General features: G+C 33.8%; 1 non-coding gene across 1 annotated transcript; it reads right to left on the bottom strand.

Annotated features, from left to right (window-relative positions):
- Nucleotides 1–5665: 5665 nt before the first annotated feature.
- Nucleotides 5666–5784, bottom strand: LOC141327475 (5S ribosomal RNA). Its single transcript, XR_012354767.1, has one exon. It is a non-coding gene; the product is annotated as a 5S ribosomal RNA (ribosomal RNA).
- Between the last annotated feature and the right edge of the window lie 5407 nt (nucleotides 5785–11191).

Genomic DNA, 11191 nt, shown 5'->3' with positions numbered 1-11191 from the left:
ACTTGATTCTGGCACACATTTCTAACTTGTCTTGCAGCACCTGAGCACATATAAAAGTGAAACAATCTTAGCAGAAGACGGTTTCAATCCATCGACTTCCGGGCCCAGCACGCTTCCGCTGCGCCACTCTGCTTGTCTTGATATAGAGCCTGTGCACTGGTCTTTTCAACATAACTTGAACGCCCTGGCTTAGGAGGCCAGAGCCTTATCCATTTTTTTTTTTTTTTTTTTTTTATAATTATTATACAAGTTTAAAATTCATTACATGAATGAAATAAAAATGACAATTAAATTACATTTGAGCATATACAATTCATCATCCACAAAATACATCAAAATCAAAACATCAATTTTCTGGCATTTCAATCCCATTTCCTTTTAACACTTCCTCCACTTGTTTTGAAAATATTTTGTAAAACAGCATCTCTTTTTTTTCCATTTTAAAATAATTCCACAGTGTTAAAATGTACTCCTCAACCTTACATTTAAATAATCTCCACAGATCTAATACACACCCTTTACTCTTTCCTAAATTCCTCCTTTTCCATATAGCACTTTTCGCCAAAACCAATAACAACTCTATCACTTTTTTATGCTTGCATTTTTCCTTCACTCCCAAAATTAAAGTTTGATTCCAGTCACTCTCTTCTTTCCCATCCCTTAAACTCTTAATCATTTTCTTTAACATTTGAAAAAATGTTTCCAATTTTTCACAAAATAAAAACAAATGTAGAATACCTTCATCCTGTTTTTTACATATTTTACAAATGGCATCACTTTCCTTCCCCATTATACAAAGCCTCATTTCCGAAAAAATCACATTATGTCTGATAAAATAGTCTAGACACTCCAAATCTGTACTTCCAATCCCACTTCTTATATTCTTCCAAATATCATTCTCTTCAAATCCATTAAAATGTCTCAACCACATTTGATTTGCATTGGGTTTCTTAAAAATATATTTTTTAAGACATTGATAAAACATCCTTACATTACACAATCTCAAATCCACCATTTTGTCTTCCATTTTCATATACACATCAACTTTGCTTTCTGTTTCTTCTCTTTTTTTAATTTCTTCCAACCACTCTTTTGGTACTGCACTTTTAACTTCATCATATTGTTTTTCCAGACTAGCCACACTATATTCTTCTTTTTCTTCTTCCATAGCATCTATGATCACTTGTAATGGCAAAAATCCATCTTTAAATTCATACAACACATCTTTGACTTGCCTTATCCCTACTTCCCACCATTTCTTAAAAAATAAAACTTGTCCATTAAAAACAATGTTACTGTTCAAGAAAATAGGTTGATTGAGGACCGTTTTTCTCCCAAATGGCTTAAAATCAATCTCCTTGAGAAAAAAACCCCAAGCAACTAAAACCTCTTTATAAAAATTTGGTATCCCCTCCATCATCCAATTTTTGAGTTTCATCCATAAAATGTTATCATTTAAAAATACATTCCCACATTTTGCTAAAAAATGTTTCATTGTAATTTTCCAATCTCCCTTTTTATCCATGTCCAAATATTTTTTAACCACCTTCACTCTCATACTTTTCTTTTTTAATTCTATATCAACAAGTCCCAACCCTCCCTCTTCTGGCCTTCCAATGAGTGTGTGGTATGCTATTCTTGGGGGTTTTTTCTCCCATATAAAATCCATAATATATTCTTTTACTCTTTTTTCCACCCATTTTGGCATTGAAACCACTGATAAAATGTACCACATTTTGGTTAACATTAAAATGTTCGCTATTAAAACCTTCCCTTTCAAATTCAAAATTCTTTTTTGCCAAAAATTCAATCTGTTTTTCATTGCACCTATAACCTCTTCCCACATTCTGTCTGTTGCACTCTTCTCATCTTTACCTAGCGTTACTCCTAAAATCTTCATTTCTTGTACTTCTTTAAAACCCAGAACCTCTTTTAAATCAGACACTTCTCCAAATCTCATATAAACAGTTTTTTCCGCATTTACTTTTGCTCCTGTACCTTTACAAAACCTTGTCACCCTTTCCATTACGTTTTCAACACTTTTATAATCTTCCACAATTAGTGTAGTGTCATCTGCATATTGAAATACTTTTGTTTCTTCTAGTCCCTCCTCAATTTTTATCCCTTTTATTTCTTTATCTTTTTTAATTAACATCCCTAGTGGTTCTGCTATCAGCGTATATAGCTGTGCTGATAATGGACATCCTTGTCTAATGGATCTTGTGACATTAAAAGGATTGGTTAAAAAGCCGTTACATTTTACTCTTGTCATTATATTTCTATATAAAATCCTTAACCACTCTTTAAAATTCTCCCCAAAACCAAAATGATCTAAAATCGAAAATAAAAACTCATGCTCCACTCTATCGAAAGCCTTCTCGAAGTCTAGGCTAATTATATATCCTTTACTATTATTTTCCTTTAAAATACTCATTATGTCTCGTATACCACTTGTTGTATCCGCTATATCCCTCCCTGTCACCCCGTAGGCCTGGTTTGTCTCAATTATTTTTGATAAGACATTCTTCAATCTACTTGATAAAATTTTAGCTAAAATCTTCAAATCTGCATTCAACATTGTAATCGGCCTATAATTCTTCAAACTCTTATTATCACCTTTTCTTTTATAAATCAACTTCATTAGTCCCATACTCATTCTTTGATCCAGCTCTTTTTTCTTAAATATTTCATCATACACTTCTTTTAAGATCTTACTTATTTCCTTCTTAAAAATCTTATAAAATTCATTCACTATTCCATCTATTCCCGGACTTTTGTTACTTTTTAGACTTTCTATCGCTTGTATTATCTCTTCTTCCTTTATTTCCTCGTCACAGTCTTTTTTGTCTTCTTCTTCTACTCTCGCTTTGATATGTTGCAGTAAGTAATTTTTGTTTTCCTCTTCTATACCTTCCTCTCTAAACAAGTCTTCATAAAAAATCCTTACTTCATTTAAGAGTAACTCTGTTCCTATTATGGACTCTTCATCTTTGTTTTTTAGTTCTTTTATTGTATCTGCCCTTCCCCTTCTTCTTTCTAGGTCAAAAAAAAATTTGGTACATTTTTCCCCTTCTATTGTGTATCTAGCTTTGCTCCTTAGTCTTGCCCCTTGACATTTTTCCTCTTCCATTTTCTTAAGCTTCTCTTCTAACTCTACTATTTTTTGAATATCCATAACCTTTTCCTTTGTTTCTTTTCTTAAACTTTCTCTAATTCCCTGTTCTTTAGCATTTTTGGCTTTTCTCATACCTTTACTAAATTCAATTGAATACTTCTTTATTTCATATTTTACATTTTCCCACCATATTCGTTTGTCTTCCCCATACATGCCATCCTTCTTTTCCTGTTCCATTAAATCATATATTCCCAATTTGTAATTCTCATCTTTTAAAATTCCAGAATTTAAAATCCACACCCCTGGTCCTTTATCCTCCTTGTTAAAATCTATTTTCCACCTTATCATCTTGTGATCACTAAAACTAGTGTCACTATAAACAATATCATCAATAAAATAATCTATATCCCTTGTACTTAAAATAAAATCAATTCTCGTTTGATTCAAAAAGTTACCAACCAAGCTCCTTCTAGTAAATTCTTTTTTGTTTTCATGTCTCTCCCTCCACACATCAGTCATGTTTCTTTCTTCCATTAAAGATACCAGCTCTTTTCTTCCCATGTCTGTTCTAAAAACCATTCCCTCCGCTATATCTCTTTTACTAAACACAGTGTTAAAATCTCCTACAATTATTACTGACTTCCATTTATCTATTATTCCTCTAATGTTTTCAAAAAACTCCCTTTTTTCTTTCTCTTCTGTTGGCGCATGAACATTCATTAAAATAAACTCTTTTCCCCCGTGACTTATTTCAACAGCATTACATTTTCCTTTTCCATCATTATATATTTCTTTCACTTTGCAGTCAATATCATTTCTTATTAAAATCGCCACTCCACTTCCTAACTTTACATCTCCATTACTATAAAACATTTCACCATTCCACATCTTTTTGACATTGTCAATTACCTCCTTTTTCCAGTTCGTTTCCTGAAATACAATAATGTCTTCTTTCTTGCATAGTTCTAGAGTATTTTTCAGTTTGTTCATATTCATTAATCCTCTTGCATTCCAGCATACAAAATTTAAAACCATACTGTACAAAAATAAATAATTGAAAACAGTCATTCTTGATTATCTTCTCCATCTTCCCCACTCAACACCTCAATTTTATTCTCTGAATACTTAAGTCTTTTCCTTTTTGCCATTTCCAAATTAGGTATTACCTTCAGTTGTTTTCTCCGTGGCATTATTCCCAGTCCTCTGTCCTTTTGGTTCTTTATTCCTTCCTCTCCTGTCAGTTCTACTACAATCAGTTCTCCTCCCCTTGATAGTGTTTCTTCCGCTGATTTCTCTTCCTCCATTCTTTCCTCCTGATCTTCTACTTCCTGTTGCTCTTCTTTTTCTTGTTCTTTACTAGTCCCATGTCCCTCTCTTCCAGTTATCTCGTACTGCTCTTCCTCTTCGTTTGTTTCTTGGGTTTCTGTAGTGTTGTTATGCATCTGCCCGTTCATTTGTTGCTCCTCCTCTTCCTCGTTGTTCTGCATCCAGCATTCACATTTGTTTAGCGTTTTAAAACAGTCTGGACACTTCACTGCATTGCATTCCCGTGCAAAATGACCATGCTCCTCACATTTGCGACACTTAAAGTCTGGACAATCCTTCAGGAAATGCTCCGGGCTCATACACAACCGGCAGGTTTTAACCTGCTTATTGTGTATCACCCGAAAATGCTGAGTTCCTTCTGCTGTCTCAAACCGCGTACTGTATGGGAGCGACGCCACCTCTCTTGGGAATTTAGCTTTGATGAACCTTGTTCCATCTTCAATATCCGTACCTGGATAACATCTCCTCTTCATACTTGAGACAGGGATAACTCCCCACCCCTCCAGTTTCGTTATGATGTCGTCGTCACTCAGATAGACGGGTATATGCATAAATGACACCACATACTCCCTGTCTTCCAACTTCCTCACTTCACAAATGTGTCCATTGATATCCAGTCCATTTAACAGTTCATCACAACATTCCTCAGATTCCATTGTTACCTCATATTGTTTCTGTTGTTTCGGGCGCACCGCCAAAATTCCCTTCACACCGATTTTCTTCGTTATTGCTTTAATGATACTCTCTGCATTGCCATCTCTTGTTTCACTCACATCAATAGTTATTGTTGCCTCTTTCCTGTATAGCCTCTTTGTGCTTATGATCCTTTCTCGTTGTCCTAATTCAGTCCTTTGTTCTTTTGCCATCTCTATCTCTGCCGCCATTTCCTTGTTGCTGCCGTGTAGTCCGTCCGAATCACTCATACTTGCGAAAGAACAACAAACACAAACCACTTCCCAGACAGCACACGGCTGCTGGTTAGTGGTTTAAAACAAAAAAACTTACTAACACAAACCAAAACTTATTTTCACTCACACTAACCAAATAAATCGAGAAGGTAAGAGTATCTCTCTTTCCAAACTGCAGTCACACACTTCCTGGTTTGCTCTAGGGCGCTCTCAGGGCGGTATGGCCATAAGCAAGGGCTGCTTTAAAATGTGGGCTATTTAAAGATCAGCCTCCGTAAAAGCCAGCATAATATATAAATAGTGAAGAAAAGGCAAAAGCTTACAGCACCTGGTATTCCCAGGCGGTCTCCCATCCAAGTACTAACCAGGCCCGACGCTGCTTAGCTTCCGAGATCAGACGAGATCGGGCGCTCTCAGCGCGGTATGGCCATAAGCGAGGGCTGCTCCAAAAAGTGGGCTATTTAAAGATTAGCCTCCGTAAAAGCCAGCATATTATATAAATAGTGAAGAAAAGGCAAAAGCTTACAGCACCTGGTATTCCCAGGTGGTCTCCCATAAAAGTGTAACAATCGGCCTTATCAGCCGAGTTACAAGACTAAAATGGGGTCAGATTTAACTGTGAGAGCGGACTAGTGGTTAAAAGAATGAGACATAAAAGAAAATTGGTTTAAATAGATTTGGTGTATTTACAAGGTTCACATAAAAGACTTTAAAACAACACGATAAAACTAGGTCAACTCTGTTAAAAGAATACAGTTCATTTGTCCATACCCTAAAAACAGGTAAACTCTGTTAAAAGAATACAGTTCATTTGTCCATACCCTAAAAACAGTCCAAGAATCCCAGTGTGTTGATAAGTCCAATGTGAGTGTCCACCAGTGTATATGCAATCCACAGAAAGTGTAATCCAAAGTTTGCAGGTGGTGAATGGAAAGTTGAGCTCTAAAATTAGCAACTCCTCAATCCAACAGTTTGGTGACTGTCCTTTGTTTGTCATGCTGCTCTCTTATACAGTTGTACTTCCTGCTTCTTGTCATGTGTCTAGTCACATGACAGGCCAACCATCCATTTATTAAAGACACATACACTTAAAATGTTAAGAGTAATAAAATGGCCTAAAAAACATGTAAAACACTTAAAACTCTATAATACATTTAAATGATTGTAATAAATAGAGCGATAAAACAGGTCTTTCTAAAAGCCAGCATATTATATAAATAGTGAAGAAAAGGCAAAAGCTTACAGCACCTGATATCCCCAGGCGGTCTCCCATCCAAGTACTAACCAGGCCCGACGCTCCTTAGCTTCCGAGATCAGACGAGATCGGGCGCTCTTTTTTTTTTTTTTTTTTATTAAAACATTTATAAAAATTCACAATACACATGTAATTGTAATGTCATGAAACACATTTCAAAAGCATAAGAGTGACATTCCAAGTGTATTGTTTCCTAAATACTTTACATACATTCTGGTAGTATCACTTCATACTCTGTCCATGTTTTCTTAATAAAAGGATTGTTATTTACAATACATTTAACAAACATATCAGGTTTTCTAATTATATGGCAATACTCTCTTAAGATTTTAATCACATTTGTCAACTTCTGTTTATATAAATTGCAAACAGAAATTTCTCTTATCTTTTGTTTCATGATATTCCTCCTGTTCCAAATTGTATGTCTAGCTATTGCAAGCCATAAGTTAAGTGCATATCTGTTTTTTGCTTGTTTCCCATTTATCTTGAATAACATTTACATCACAAACAAATTCTTCAATGATATTCTTAATTTTTCTCATAAAACAACCTAATTTTTTGCATCTAAAAAACAAATGTAGCAGTCCTTCATCTTAATTCTGACATACTTTACATATGGCATCTTGTACTACACCAATTTTACACAATCTCATCTCATTTAAAATACAATTATGCCTTAATAAAAAGTCAAAGTTTTCTAACATGGGACTTTTAAAAGTCATTCTTACTGTTGCCCATATATCTTTCACATCTAAATGAGGAAAGAGTCTTTTCCAATATGAATTAGCTTTAGGTTCCTCAAAAACATCATTTTGAAAAAAAGAATAAAAAGTTCTTAAAACACAACTATTTAAAGGGACATTTGTATCTCCTTTTATACAAGACACTTCAGGTTTGTCACTTTTATTTCCATTTTCATATATATTAATACCCTTTATCCAGTTAACTGGTATAGCCTCTTTTAAACTTTTATATAAGTTTTCAATGGTTTTAATACTCTTTATATCTTCGTGCTCTTCTAATGTGTCGATTATAGCTTGTAGAGGTAAAAACCCTGGTTTAACTTCATATAAAATGTCTTTGATTTGCCTAATTCCCGCTTTATACCAGTCCTTATAAAACATGGTATTTCCATTCATGTTTATATTCTGATTTAAAAACAGAGGTTGATGTAAAATTTGTTTTCTACCCTTTGGTTCTACCTTAATATGTTCATTAAAATCTGTCCATGCTTTTAAAACTTCTTTGTAAAATTCAGGCATTTTTCTTATCATGTTTTCCTTTAATTTCATCCATAACAAATCATTACCCATCTGTCCACATTCATTAATAAAAAAAGTCATTATTCTTTTCCATGTAAAACTATTATTGCCTAAAAACTTTTTCATTGTTTTAACTCTCATAATTTTCATTCTTATGAAAGGGTCTATAAGACCTAGACCACCCTCCTCCACCTTTCCAATTATAGTTTTGTATGCAATTCTAGATGGTTTTCCATTCCACAAAAAATTCAATACAGAAGCCTTTATTCTCTTATTTACCCACTGTGGCATACTTACTACACTTAATACATACCACATCTTGGATAAAAAAAGAGAATTTAAAACTAAAACCTTTCCTTTTAAAAACAAATCTCTTTGTTTCCAGAAATTTATTCTTTTTCCCATACTTCCTAAAACCTCCTCCCAAATTAAATCCCTTATTCTTATTTCATCAACTCCAATTCTTATTCCCAAAATCTTTACATTATTGTACTGCTGCTTGAATTGTATTTCCTCTGGCAATTCATCAACTTGCCCTAACCTCATATATACAGTTTTATCTTTATTAACCTTTGCTCCAGTCCCTCTACAGTACCTTTCAAAAACTCCCATTGCTTTTTGCACACTACTAAAATCCTTTAAAATCATTGTAGTGTCATCGGCATACTGAAATATCTTTTGTTCCATTTCACTATTTTCAATCAAAATACCCCTTATGTCCTCCATCTTACTTATTACTAAACCTAACGGTTCAGCATCTAGTGTGTATAGTAAAGCGGACAGTGGGCATCCCTGTCTAATAGATCTTGTTACGTTGATAAAATCAGTTAAAAATCCATTTACTTTGATACAACTTAAAATTCCTGTGTAAAGACATTTTATCCATTTCAAAAAATTTTCCCCAAAACCAAACTTTTTTAAAATATTAAATAAATACTCATGTTCAATTCTATCGAAAGCTTTCTCCAAATCCACACTGATTAAGTATCCACTTTCACCTTTTTCCTTCATGTACCAAATTATGTCTCTAATATTACTAGTTGTATCAGATATGTCTCTATTTAAAACTCCATATGCTTGATTAGTTTTAATAATATTCGGGCACTACCTTCTTTAGTCTATTTGCTAATGTTTTTGCTAAAATTTTATAGTCTGTATTCAACATGCTCAATGGTCTGTAATTTTTCAGTTCACCTCTGTTACCCTTATTTTTATAAAGTATCTTCACCAATCCTTTTTTCATGCTGTTACTAAGCTGCCCTTTTTAAAAAATTTCCATAAAAACATCATTTAGCACAGGGGTTAACATATTCTTAAAAACCTTATAAAACTCAGCAGGTAATCCATCAATTCCAGGACTTTTCCCACTATTCATCTGATTAATTGCTTCTTCTATTTCTTCTTCATTAATATGTTGATCACACATATTTTTGTCATCAGCTTTAACTTGTGCAGTTATATGATTCAATAAAATTCTTCATCTTCTAAAATCACACCTTCTTTCTGAAATAAATTAGAATAATAAGTTTTCACCTCTTTTAAAATCCCCTCTTTTTCTGTAACAGTCCCTTCTTCTTTCTCTATCCTGTTGATTATTTCAGCTTGTTGTCTTGTCCTTTCCAGTTCAAAGAAATATTTTGTACTTCTCTCTCCTTCAACCATATTCTTAGCTCTGCTTCTTATAATGGCACCCCTGCATTTTTCTTCCTCTATTTCTTTGATTTTCCCTTCTAAAAATATAATTTTCTCTACATCACATTTACCATCAGCTGCTTTTCTCATTTCTTCATACCATTCATTATTCACTTGTTTTTCCTTTCTTCTTTTTAAATTTTGTATTTTCTTGGAATATTCTATTGAAAGATTCTTAATTTTTATTTTAAGATTATCCCACCAAAAACATTTATCATCATCATATAAGGCATTATCTAAACTATTAACTATTAAATTCTCTATATCTGTTCTATAAATTTCATTTTTCAAAAGTTCTGTATTTAATAGCCAAACTCCAGGACCCGTCTCCACATTACTTAAGTCAATTCTTACATGCAAAAAATCATGATCACTTTCACTGTATGGCTTATAATAAATTTTCATAACGTAGTTTTCTATCTCTTTACCGCTCAACAACAAATCAATTCTGCTTTGCTTTAAAACTTTGTTTACTATTTGTTGTCTTGAAAATTCCCTTTTAGCGCTATTTCTTTTTCTCCAAACATCTATTAAGTTATATTTTTTAATCAGTTCAAATAATTCATTTCTTCCTCCATCCCTCCTAAACACCATACAATCACTAACATCTACTCTTTCTAATACAGTATTAAAATCACCCAACAAAAAAACATTTTGCCATCCTTCAATTAATACATTCAAATTCCTATAAAAAATTATCTTTCGTCTCTCTTCGTTTGGTGCATGTATGTTACATATTATTATTTCTTTATCCATCTTTATAAATTTTACTGCCATTATTCTCCCAGAATATATTTCATTTATTTCTTTACTCACACCCCTTCTAATTAGTATTGCAACTCCCCTTTTTTTACTCTGATCATTGTTAAAGTAAATTTCTCCGTCCCAGATCTTTTTCATACCTTCCACAACCTCTTGATTCCAGAAAGTTAGTCAAATACACCAATCTCTGAAATTTCTCAGGTTTCGATAGTCCTCTTGCATTCAGAGATGCAATCCATAAAGAACTCATTAAAAGAAAGAGTTGAGTGTACAAACAACTACTCATCAATCTAATTCAGTTTCTCCCGACGCTACAAATGTGGAACCACTCATTTCAGCTCTTCTCTTTTCCATCATTTCATTACGCTCTTCTCTTCTTATTTTCTGTTTCTTAAGTACCTTTTCAATGTCTATAACACTTTTTACTCTTGTTTTTAAACCTTTGTTCAGTCTTTCCTTTATCTTGACTTCTGTTTCAATGCTCTTCTCCCCATTTCCTGTTTCTCTTACCTCATACTGCACTTTTGTTTCATTGTCCTCAGTTCTCTCTTTTCCATGTGTCTTTTGGTAGTCCACCTTGTTGTTCTCTTCAGGCTCCTTGTCCATCTCCATTTCACATGCTTTAGTCCCAATCCTTACTGCATTCTCCTCTAGGTTATACTCCTCCTCTTCTACATGAGTTTGTTTGTCATCTCCTCCTTCAGTCTGTTCTAATATTTGATTTGATGTTTCAGTTTGAGTGCCTCCCATCTCTTCCTGTATCTCCATATCCATTTCTTTATTTTCCTCATCGTCCGTCTCACATCTGCACCTTATCATTGCCCTGTTGCAGCCTTGGCACCGTGGAGCTGTACAGTCCCGCGCATAATGC

The sequence above is a fragment of the Garra rufa genome, chromosome 2, assembly GCF_049309525.1.
Source record: "Garra rufa chromosome 2, GarRuf1.0, whole genome shotgun sequence".
In the NCBI taxonomy this organism is placed as follows: Eukaryota; Metazoa; Chordata; class Actinopteri; order Cypriniformes; family Cyprinidae; genus Garra; species Garra rufa.
The sequence above is the reverse complement of the archived record's forward strand: the minus strand, read 5'-3'. Positions and strand labels throughout refer to the sequence as shown.